Raw genomic sequence first — 13,599 nt, forward strand, 5'->3', positions numbered from 1 at the left:
AATACTGTAATTCATGTCAAAACATTTCAAGTTGGAATCAAACATTCAAAACCTTATATGTATCACGAGTTTATTGCAAATCAATATTAATTTGGTCAAAAAGTCAATAAGTCTAAAACATTCATTTGAACTTTGACCAATCAAAATATGTTTTGGGCAAGTTAACTTTTACATGCTGTGACCGTAATCTTCTGTCAATGCTAGTTCCTGACAAAATTATTGATTGTTTTGCGAGGTCATCGTCCTTTTGGCTTTATTTGTCTTCAAAAGCATCAACAATTAAAAAAGGATTGTCTATTTTTGCAACATTACGAAGCAAATAAACACATTTTCTTTGTTGTAAAATTGGTTTTAACTGGAAATAATCCCAGACGATTCACTGTTACTAAATTTAAGATTATACTTAAACAAAACATTGTTGAAGGCCGCACGGTGACCTATAGGTGTTAATTTCTGTGTTATTTGGAGAGTTGCCTCATTGGCAATCATACCACATCTTTATATATATGGATAAACAATGAAAGCTTTTATACTCAATAGTTAACAACACCCTAGTCTTGAAAATAGTCAAAAAGTTATCTTTAAAGCATTTAGCATTGAAGAGAAGACACAGTCTGTTACACACGCGGCTGACTTGTTGGAAGACTAAATGATTTAAGTTGAAAAACAAAAACGTGTCGTTCAATTCAAATGTAGTAAACTGACCGTTTAAATTAAGATAGATGTTCTTGTTATGTGAAAAAATCGAATATAACAAATGACAACAAATGAATCACCTTTAGAAGAGCGGAATAAATATACCAAATGGATATACTCATTTGGAAGTAAGAGGCAAACTGACAACACAAAGTGAAGAGAAACGATGAAAAGACAATCCACCATTGCCTACACTTGAAAATGTCTGTACCAAGTCACAATTATGACAGATGTTGTTAATTCGTTTCATGTGTTTTACTTTCATTTTGCTATTTGATAAGGGACTTTCTGTTTTGAATTTTCCTCGGAATTTAGTATTTTTGTGATTTTATATTCTACAAAACACGACATTAGAATTTAAAGACTGAGCAAAAAGAACCCCATCAAAACAGGGGTAATTTCCGTTGCTCAAAAGTATTGAAAAAAAAATGTCGATGCATTTGCATTTGCAAATTGAAGAAAGAAACAAAATTTTTTAAACTGTGTAAAATGATCATTAAAGTATTGACCTGGTCTTTGTGACGACCTGCAATTCGATTGTTTTCCCAAGACCTTTCTCATACCGACTCTATAACAACTTTCGTATTTTGATAATGTATTTCATTTTCTTCTGTAAAAATATGCATCTGTCACATTACCTTTATGATATACGTGTTACTTCCATTAAGGAAATGATGAGCGAATGCTGCAAATGATTAAAAGCGGGTCTGAGGTAAATTCCGGTGAAAATTGGAAATAAACTCATCATAAATATCGTAATTAAATTTGTGTACGCCAGAAGTGCGTTTCGTAAAAAAAAAGACTCATCATTGACGCTTAAAAAAAAACCACCCACAAAATTCCGAACGGTTTTGCAAAACACAGCTTAGGTCAACTATTCCATGGGGTAGAAAATCCTTAATATTTAAAAAAATCAACCCAGACATTAAAGATTATGTAGAATGTAATTATTTACTAAGCAAAAATAAACATTGATGCATTGTAAAACGTAGTTGATATTGTAGCGAAGTAAAGGTATTGTAGGTTGTAAAGAGATGTTCATAATGAAAAACTCTCGTATTATGTATAGATTTAACACGAAGAAAATTACTATTATATGACTAATTAAAACAAACTTTAGAATTTTGAAGAAAACAAACGTAAAAATTAACTAAATTAAAAATCAAAAGAACGAAAAAAGAAATGCATGATAAAATGCTGTGAAAATTAAAACGAATTAGTTCTAATTAGATAACTCAAATTATATCAGGTATATCCCCTTAAAATCGAAAGAACTGTTACAATCAATTATTGCTGAGTAGTTTCAGTCAGTTTGTCTGTTAACTAGTTTTCATTGCTTATTAAATTAAATTTTTGTGCCTACGGTTCTGAAATAGTACAAATCATAAATATTCTGAACTCCGAGGAAAATTCAAAATAGAAAATCCCTTATCAAATGGCAAATTCAAAAGCTCAAACACATCAAACGAATGGATAACAACTGTCATATTCCTGACTTGGTACAGGTATTTTCTTACGCAGAAAATGATGCATTGAACTTGGATTTATTTTACGGAAGTAAATAATGTTGATTTTCAAACAAGTCAATATTTTGTCCCGGTTAAATGACTTTTCACTAAATAAATGCCTTGCCTGTGCATGGAGTTTGTCATATTAAACTTTGCCTTTTTCCTCTTGTTATCGAATGTTTGAGGTATCTCTGGTACTCCTAAAAAAAGTTATTAATTGTCTGAGATATACATTTTATGAAGTAGGCTGCATGCTGGGAATTTTTGTTCAACCGACACATGTACTTTCAGTGAGAACAACGAAAAAACTTTGTTACTGCAAAAAGAACACTGAGCCATTAGTTCTTGCTTAATATTTTTTGTTCTTTTCAACGAAAGCATATTAAAAAAACTGATAAGTATTACCATTAGGGTTGCCAGATGTTTACCTCTCTTATAATGAATCAACTTATGGCTTAAATTTATAAAAACCCAACAACACACATAGGAAAGATGTTCCAACAGTAGACATATATTTAGAAGACATATTCCCAGTGTGTGAAATATCAAGATTCTTCGCATGCACTCTTACCAAATACGTCTTATGTTGACCTTGATATCACAATTCGAATTGAAATTCCAATTTCAAATATTAAAAGCTGATTTGGTTTCCCTTCCTTGTTGTTGATCTTCCTTTGGTTCCTCTGTATATGTTTTAGTTTCCACAGTATTCGCATGTTAACAGAAACGTCACTGGCTATTCTTCTATCTAAAGATGGAAGACGGCAACAACATCTTTAGTCACTGTGATTTTTTTTATATCCTAAGGGTGTCTACTCCAGGAAAATATTATCATAGCTGTTCTTTTTGCAAAAATCATTCGGAATGTTGGGTCATCGATGCTTTTGAACATCGAATTCGAACTTTATTTATTTCTTTTTTTAATTTTTTTATTCGAGTCACTAATGAGTATTTTATAGAAGAAACGCACGTCTGGCTAACAAAAGTATCAGCCGGTATCTTTGATGAAATGTTGTGAATGACATATATCCTTGCAACACAATGTTAAGCCCTATTTATTAAACCACGAGAGTGAATAAAAATCTAGGTAAGACATTTGTTTCGAATCAATAAAAGACAGACACAATATCTAGATTTAATAGAAACTCCATACTTTATTTGTTGCCATATTTCGAAGCGTGTAAGCTATCATCCTATTGTATAAAAGGTATTTGAACAAACTGAAGCAATATTTAGATACGCTATAGGATAGAAAAACAATTCTAATTCAAACTAAACATAGAAAATAATTTGATTCAGGATTTCGACACAAGCGCCAAAGTATTGAACTTCAATATTTGGTATGGGTTGTTACTGACAAAAGGAAAAGTTTGAAAATGTAGAATGTAATTCATTTCCTTCCATCTATTAAATTTCTTCATTTACTTTTGAAAACATGTTTAAAATCAATGTGATCACGACCAATTTGCGTATAAGACATATGAATTATTTTGGGTTGGGTAAAGATAATTTTCAATGACATTGGTTCATGAAAATTATCTCGGGTGAGTTTTTTTTTCTCAATTTAATAGTCTTTTTCTTTAAATTTTTGTAGCACTGTCCCGAAAAGAATATACGAAGACTCTTATCATATGTTGATAGCTGATAAATACAACACAATGGATCCTTTACTGGGTCTAAGTAATAGGTTAAAAAGTATAGATGCTGAGAATTGTTTAAGGACTATTTCTGCTCAAACAGTTGAAGACTGGATGTAAGGTTGTATAATAACGACATAAAATTGAAGGACATCAGTCATGTTTTGTAAATATGCAGACCAAAAGTATTTCTTATTTCCCTTACCTTCATTAAAGAAACATCAATCACGTGTGGCTCTTTGATTCCAGTATTGATATTTAACTGTTTTTTATAATTGCACACTTATTTGAATAAAAAAGCCATTTTTTGGTTGATAATTATATCAATTGCGGATATCAACATAGTTATCACGTTACATAAGTGTACAACATATTACGTTTGGGTATAAAAACATCACGATATTTACTTTTGAAATCATTTGTACCAGGAAATTGCGTATTTATTCACAACAAGGGACTACAAAAACAATTATTTGACTTAATCAGATGCATTATAATTTTCTTACTTTTTTGGATCGGAATTCCCTTCTGAGATAGTTATCCGACAAGGCCTAATATATTTTTGTATTTCCTACTAATACGAGAACATTTACAAGTTTGTGAAAATCCTGTCTTTTAATATCAGTATTATTCTTAAATACACTACTTCTAAAAAATACTAAATAAAATAATAATAATAATATAACAATTATGACTCATTACATGGTTACAAAAGGAGAGGGCATTATTAAAAATCAGCAGGACTCCATTTACTTTATATGCCAGCTTTAGCTGGCACTTATGGTAGAAGCATCGTTTTGGAATAAAGAACGATAACTCTCTCTCTACACGACCCATCTGAAAAGTTTCGTCACTCTCGTTAAATCTCGTACGATTATTTTTTTTAATGGCGGCCCAATTTAACGTTTCAACGCGAACTTGAAAAAACGGGACAGATAGGAATAATTTCAATATGAAATACGACAAGAATTTAGAAATTTTGTTAACTTGTGAAGTTTATTTAAATTTTATTGTACCACGGATACCGAAGTTAGGACAACAACATCTGACGCCATGTTTCGTCTGCTACAACTTTCCGTTATCAGTAAGGCCAAAACAAATTACTTGAATAATCACAGGTACTTCATTTAAAAGTCACAAAATCATAATTAACGATAACATATTTAGCGTAAACGTTCCGTCCAGCCATGGGAATACAGAAAAAAAACTCTCACGCAAGCAATACATTTCGGATTTTTTTTATAATGAGTAATGACCATGCCGGGTAAACTCCGGTGCATTGATTGACCATGCAGGACTACTTATGTTCAACTGCCACATAATTCCACACATCAAGGAACAGTGATAATGACGTTGGTTATACTGTTGAATGTGATCACGGTTATTCATGTAGCCAATGGCCAATCCAGAACTTTTCATAAGGGGGGCACGCTGACGGGGCGCTCCAGTCATGCTTCAGTGATTCCCTATATAATCAACAAAATTTTCCCCACGAAAAAGCCCCCCCCCCCCTGGATCCGCCTATGGTAGCCCACAGACTAAATCACAACTTTAATAACAAAAGTTTAAAACAAACAAAAAATATTCCAATAATTCACAATCTTTTAATTCTGTACTTCCTTTGGCAAACTCTCAACACATCTTTTTATTGATTATGTCACATATCAGATATCTACCTTATAAGTCCCAGGAGAAGGAAACTGTTTTGTTTTCTCTCTCTCCAAGGTTAATCATAAAAGGAGACTTGAGTCTGAGTAGTACATTTAGTACTGTATACATTAATGCTCCCATATTGTCCAAAATTATATTTTATGGGAAGATTATGATAACCCATGAGAATACCATGACTTTGATACATGTAGGTATCTACAGGGCATGTTACTTTGAAGAATGTGGGCTACATCCTTTAAAATTCAAGCTGCAGCAGTCCCTTGTATATATTTTATGCATCAGTTTAAACCTGATCAAAACATTTTCACTCTACCAAGTACTTTATCACTATATAACTGTCACTCAGGTTCACATTTCAACCTATTTAGCAATACACACTAATGGTTACATGTATATAACATCACAGTACCAAAATTGCACTCAGTTACCAAATTGTTATTCAGCAAAAAAAAAACCTGAAGAAATCTTACAAGTTTTCTTTCACCATGACCATGTAAAGTTATATAATTGTCATCTTTTTAAAATGAGCAAATTAAATTTGTTACCAGCATCCTTTTCTTCAAAAAATAATAGTTGAAGCATGGAATAATGTCAAATTGTTTGAAATATTTGAAGAAATAAAACAAAACATCTGTTTATATTCCAGTTTTAAGGATTTGAAATTAACCATACATGTAATGATGTATGGAATTTGAGTACTGACCTCATTACAGTATCATGGATTGTTTAGAGGTCATTTCAAACCCATTTTTCTATGACTCTACATGGACTCAAAATTAAATTGGTGTAACTATATTTTAAAGAAGGATAGTCTACAAAATAAGCACAGAATAAACTTTTGCCTGGTACATAAAAAAAAAGTTGGTGAAAAAAAACTGACAATATACATGTAGGTGCAATTTCAGTATTCTCATGTTATCAACTTCACAACAGAACTACAAATTTATTTTCATGACCAAAACAAAAAAAAGGTACAAACCTAAAGGCAATAAAATGCTTCGCCATGCACAGCCTGATACAACCACAGATGTATATTTAGCATTTTAAAAACTCCATTTTTTTTATTTTCAGTTGAAATCAAACATATTCTCTTTTGAAAACAGGTATCAGGTGAACTCAAACATTTCTATTCAGCAGAAGTCTTTAACTTCTTAATTTCATATGATAGTAAGTCCTACAAAAATATTGAAAATGTGTACATTTAATTTTTTTTCTAGCTTCTCTCATGTGAAAGCGGTACCTTTTTGGTCACTATTTATGTGTTGCGTCTAAATAAGAATTGTAACACTTTGTAGTGACTGAACAGGTTAAACAAATACTTCTCAAGAAACAGAAAAAGAAGACAACTTGGAACAGCACAAGTCATGCCAGTATACATGTATGTATGAATAAAAACTCAGATCTGACAGAATATCATGGACAACATGTTAGGTATATGTCCTTGTGAATATAAAGTGAGGAAAGTTATCAATAATTCTGCAGATAATGCAATTTTACCAAGTGTTTTGTACATTTTCTGTTGAAATTTTCACACAATAAGTGAAACATTCAAACAGGCTAAACTAAATTTGTATTACTGAAAGTTTCAAACAATGACAAGTGTTTTATTTACCAAATAACTCATGTGTTTCTGTGAGAGAAAAAAACATGTGCAATTTTGGTAATTAAAGGGAAAGAAGATCCTTTTGCAGCTCACTGGCGCATATCAATTGTGAATATATATATACTTAGTTACCAAATATATTTTCTTTATCATGATACTCACGTCGACATTATCAAGAAATACACATCATAGGAAAAATGCACTAATTACAGATAAAATATTTAAAACACCCTGTTTTGTGTGCATCTCCTTCCAAATCAGTATTTGTTGCATCTATATATACTAGACCAGTTAAATAAATGTAATTAAGTTAAATTTTGGAAGAAAAACCCAAAATTTTGAAAAAAAAACAACCCAAAAATGTTATTCCATAACCAAAATATCAAGGTGCAAAAATCAATTCTAATCTTCCTTTTATGTATTGATCCTTCTAGTAAAATGTCATAGAGATCCATTCACTAATACTCAAGTTATTCTGTGGAAACTAAATGTGTCTTCTCGAAAACAACTATGACATTATTAAGCATTACTCGAAAGCAAATTTTTGACATGCTTGTATTTCCCATTTCCATTCTCAATTTTATTCTGCTGTCATATAAAAACTTGAAAAGTAAACTACATCATGTACATGTAACAAACAAAAAATATATGCAAGAAATGACATAAAACTACTGACTCTGAATACATGAGACTCACAAACTGAAGATGATCAGGTATACAAATGTTTTTTTATTCGAGTCGGATTTTTTTCACCGAAGCCTTTCAGCACTATCAATTAAAAATTAAAATTATTTAGTCAAAATTTAACATTAGTATTAAAGTTTATCATAACAAATTGGCAAATATAGCCATTATCACCTAAAAAACTACTGTGTACAGACTTATCTGTTGCGCTTTGGGAAGTTTTAAATGTTTTTAGATATATAAAAGTTAAATTTATTTTGCATATCTGAAAGATAAAATCATTTTTGGTGAAGGTCTGGATTCAAAATATTTTTTTTGTCCTCTGCTTGAACAGATTTTTTATTCATCAATTTGGGAATCTGGATATTTTTTGAGGAAAAATACCATAACCCCTCCTGCCTTTTCAAGTTCAATGATCGTTCCCTAAACATTTTCCATCTGAAGTTATAATTTTATTTTAGACATAAACAATATGTTAATGTAGCCTAGGACATTCGTTCTGAACATGCATGAAATATTTGCCACTGGACGTTCAACAACCAACAACCAATCAATATATATAGGACATTGTCTTAGTATTTATTTAATAGTTAGCAATACAGCTTATAGGTTTATCATAAATAGGTACATGTATAAAGCTGGCATTTAAGGTAGCGCCTTCCTCATATTAACAGTTATCAAAGGTACCAGGATTATAATTTAGTACGCCAGACGCGCGTTTCGTCTACATGAAACTCGCTGTCGCTTATCACATGCCAAGGCAGACACAATGATTTAAATTTATTGAATTGTTGAACGAGCAATTGGACACTCATCTAACATGTATCGTCTGATGTTTTTCCAATTTATGTACTGTTCCTGATTGTGACATTTTGATGTGTGTGCATGATAAATGCGTAGCAGGATATGTTGCTCTAACGATGCGCTATGTCTAGTTCTTTTGGAGTTCATTTGGTTCCCTCAGATTCGTTTGTTGCTTAAGTGGGTATCTTCTCACTCGATTTGTGAGATTCGAACATCTGTAAAAAAAAACTTTCGTGTTCATTTATTGGACATACTAATCTAACCTATTCTTTATCATACTACCGTTAACACTATAGGACTAATAAGACATGTTGATAAAACCTGTCCCTTACAATGCGACTTATCAGATTCATTCACCTACATTGACACTCATTCTACTAGTTCATTAAAACAGCATGTGGAGCGGGATCTGCTTAACCTTCCGGAGCAAAAGAGATCAGTCCCAGTTTTTGGTCGAGGTTCGTGTTGATCAGTCTTTGTTGTGTTTTGTGTACATTTCTTTATCTGTAGGTATTTTTCTTTTTTAGCCATGGTGTTGTCAGTTAATTTTCGACTTATTAGTTTGAAAGTCCCTTTTGTATCTTTCGCCTCTTTTCAAAACGTCGTGTTGCTTATGTTATAGCAAATCCAGTCTGATTCGGTAGGTCATATTCATGAAAGGGAAGGGGATTGTAGTTACGACGTAAGGAAAATATCCGATATAATTTGTGAAACGGTTATTCCATAACGGTCAACCATAAGTTGATAAGTTTCTTTACGATAAAAGAGATTATTTCAGTTTACCTAGTGTGTGCTTTCCAATTCCCTTTAACAACATTCCAGCAGCGTCTCCATACGAGGTAAGCAGCGTCTCCATACGAGGTAAGCAGCTCCCAATTGAGATTACATTTTCTATCATGACGTATATATCCTTGAACATGTGTTGCCGCTTACAAGAAAACTGCGGAATAAAGTGTTCGAAGTTCAAAAAATGCCATGCCTTCGAAAATATTGCAGAGGTCATCATGATTGTTTTCGCCGTAAGGGAATATATGTTTCTCAGAGGACGACGGGTATTTTCCAATTGTCTTAAACAACATCCCGTCCTATTTTTCTTAAATGTAACCTACCGAGTTTGACTTTATCACCGGGTTTGGATATGAGAAACAATACGGGTGCACAAGATGGTAACCAACAAATAGTTTGAACAAGATTATAGAAGATGGCTTATAATCATTTGAAAACTGTTTTGTTAACCACTTTATGATATTTCCTCGTGTTCATTTGTAGTTGGTTGATACTGTCATCAATTGTGGAAGGTTAATCATGATCTCCGGTTACAATTGGTGACAAGTGTCTATAAGTACGTCGGAGTCAATTAAACGCTTCCGCATTGTCAAAATCTATCAATCAACTAATTTTTTTCGGGAAAGCATTTTAGTTTTACAATGGAATGTTTGTGTTAGTGTATACTGCAACGATACATATGATATACATCACTTTTATATAAATGCCAATTCTATGAACTGTTGAAATGAAAGATAACGGTTATATTGTCTCATTTTAATTCTATGAATAATTTTTTCATAAAGTAGAGTACCGTTTGATATGTCTCATTTTTTTTCAGCACCGAACATTGGCTTTTGAGTAAATGGTTTATTCAAAGACTGGCAGTTTTCCGTATTGAGAACATAACCACATCCGTTCCCACGTCGTGATCTTTAATTAAATGCCAATATCATATACACTAAGACGATTAATCGGTGACATAATGTTAACCCTGGACATCATTCGGCCAAAGAAAAGGTCACTGATTTGTATTTGATGATTAAACGTCCGTTCTCGTTCATTTGAGGGCAATAAATATGTCTTTCAATCATGTAGAAATGTCTAGAGAATAGTTAATGGACAAATAACGCTAAATTTAATGGAACGATTAATTGCTTGTAATTTGAACATTGCCATAACACATATTAACGGTATTTAGACGAAGATGTAGTAGGGGCTGTAAGTTACTAAGTTTTCACCGATGTAATCATTTGAATCAGCATATTTTACAACCTCTAAACCAGAAATAACAAAAAAAAAATACGACTATATCCGAATGGAAGTGTTTTGAAAAGAGGCAAAAGATACAAAAGGGACTTTCAAACTAATAAGTCGAAAATTAACTGACAACACCATGGCTTAAAAAGAAAAATACCAACAGACAAACAATTGTACACAAAACACAACAAAGACGGATCAACACGAACCCCACCCAAAAAATGAAATTGATCTCTTTTGCTCTGGAAGGTTAAGCAGATCACGCTCCACATGCTGTTTTTATGAACTAGTCAGATGAGTGTGCCTCATTGGTCGTATAATAAGTGTCAATGTAGGTGAATGAATCTGATAAGTCGCATTGTAAGGGACAGGTTTTATCAACATGTCTTATTAGTCCTATAATAAGAAACAAGTCATAGTGTTAACGGTAGTATGATAAAGAATAGGTTAGATTAGTATGTCCAATAAATAAACACGAAAGTTTTTTTTACAGATGTTCGAATCTCACAAATCGAGTGAGAAGATACCCACTTAAGCAACAAACGAATCTGAGGGAACCAAATGAACTCCAAAAGAACTAGACATAGCGCATCGTTAGAGCAACATATCCTGCTACGCATTTATCATGCACACACACATCCAAATGTCACAATCAGGAACAGTACATAAATAGAAATAACATCAGACGAGACAGGTTCGATGAGTGTCCGATTTCTCGTTCAACAGTTCAATAAATTTAAATCATTGTGTCTGCCTTGGCATGTGATAAGCGACACGTCATCTTTGTGTGTATGTTTGTACGTTTTATATAGTATGTTGGCGTTTTATGACCGTGTCTCATTAGTCGTATAATTCGGTATGTCATATTCAAGGGAAAGGCGACCGGGATTGTAGGAACATAACAATTTTATCTATAAAATATGATTTGAATTTGGGTTACATAACTTCCTTGAGAGCAGTGCTCTCTTTCAAGGAAATCATGATAGATTAGAAAATACAAGCCCTGTAATATCGTATCAACGGGGGACGTATACTATGAATTCAGGCGCTGCTAGAATGCTGCTACACAGAAAGCAAAAGTTCACAATTAGGAACCTGAAATCATATTTTTTTGTCGCAAACTTTTGTTTTAACCTATCCTCTTTGGTTGTCAATTTCTAGATATGAGGCCGACTTAAATGTATCTGATGTGTCCTGTATACATCTTACGTTCGTTTAGATAGATGTGTTCAACATAGTCACCATACTTTAAATTATTTAGTGAAAGATCATCATCTTTAAAGAACAAACTTTCTAAGAAGTTACTATATGAAGACAACCTTATATGAATAAAGGAACCAGTTGGAAAGAAGAAGAGCACTGTTTGTGTTCATGGAACTGTTGATTGTTTGTTGAAAAGTACATCCTACAAACGTTATAACTATTGTGTGAGTCAAGAAACCAAGTATCTTGACTTATCGCGAAACAGTCTGCAAATACAGTAGAAAAAACTAAAGTGAAAGCAAAGCGACCCCATCGAAAACCGGAAAGGATGTCATGTGTTACGTACGGGGTTTGAAAATTCCTGCTCCATATGTGCACCCGTATTGTTTCTCATATCCAAACCCGGTAATAAAGTCAAACTCGGTAGGTTTCATTTTAGGAAAATAGGACGGGATTTCGTTTGGGACAATTGGAAAATACCTGTCGTCCTCTGCGAAACATATACTCCCTTACGGCGAAAACAATCATGATGACTTCTGCAATATTTTCGAAAGGCATGGCAATTTTTGCACTTGGAAATCTTTATTCCGCAGTTTTCTTGTAAGCGGCAACACATGTTTAGGGACATATACGTCATGATAGAAAATGTAATCTCAATTGGGAGCTGCTTACCTCGTATGGAGACGCTGCTGGAATGTTGTTAAAGGGAATTGGAAAGCACACACTTGGGAAACTGAAATAATCTCTTTATCGTAAAGAAAGTTATCAACTTATGGTTGACCGTTATGGAATAACCGTTTCACAAATTATATCGGATATGTTCCTTACGTCGTAACTACAATCCCTTTCCCTTTCATGAATGTGACCTAACGAATTAGACTGTTAACCGGATTTGTTATAACATAAGCAACACGACGGATGCCACACGTGGAGCAGGATCTGCTAACCCTTCCGGAGCACTTGAGATCACTCCTAGTTTTTTGTTGGGTTCATGTGGCTTATTCTTTAGATTTCTATGTTGTGGCATGTGTTCTATTGTTTGTCTTCTTTCAATTTTAGCCAGGCGTTGTCAGTTTATTGTCGATCTATGAGTTTGACTGTCCCTCTCGTATCTTTCGTTCATCTTTTATCAACATATAAGGAATTTTTTTATTTGAGCCAGACGCTCGTATTGTCTACAAAAGACTCATCAGTGCAGCTAAAATAAAAAAAAGTTGAAAAGGCCAAAGTAAAGTTTTCTCAAATGACACTCATTGGCAATTACTTAATGATAGCCGATATTTGAAATATTCAGTAAGAGGACTTCATCCATGTATAGCAAGACGAAAAGTAAACGGATCATACTAGTTTCTTTATATTCGTCCATATGCGCTCCTATATAAAGTATGTCCTATATTAATAGGGGAACAAGTCGACAAGAAGAGAAATGTATCCAATGATGTGATAATTAACTACGAAAGAAAGTACGACTATTCTTTCAATGTATTGTTTAGTTTTGAAAGGGGAATTACTTTGTAAAGACAAGGTTAGTCCAATGTGTTATTATTATTATAAGAGGAAAGAGGATAGATTGTATGGGACCCTAATCTTTTGAATTTAAATTCGTATTTGTGTTTACTTTCAAATTTACATATAAGAATATACCAAATGTCTCTATATGTTCCACCTTAAAAAATCGATATAAAATTATTGGTATCAAGCTAAAAATGGAAAGGAAAAATGATCATAGGAACAGGTTAGATTGATCATGGAAGTAATATTCAATATT

The sequence above is a fragment of the Mytilus edulis genome, chromosome 1 (genome assembly GCF_963676685.1).
Source record: "Mytilus edulis chromosome 1, xbMytEdul2.2, whole genome shotgun sequence".
In the NCBI taxonomy this organism is placed as follows: domain Eukaryota; kingdom Metazoa; phylum Mollusca; class Bivalvia; order Mytilida; family Mytilidae; genus Mytilus; species Mytilus edulis.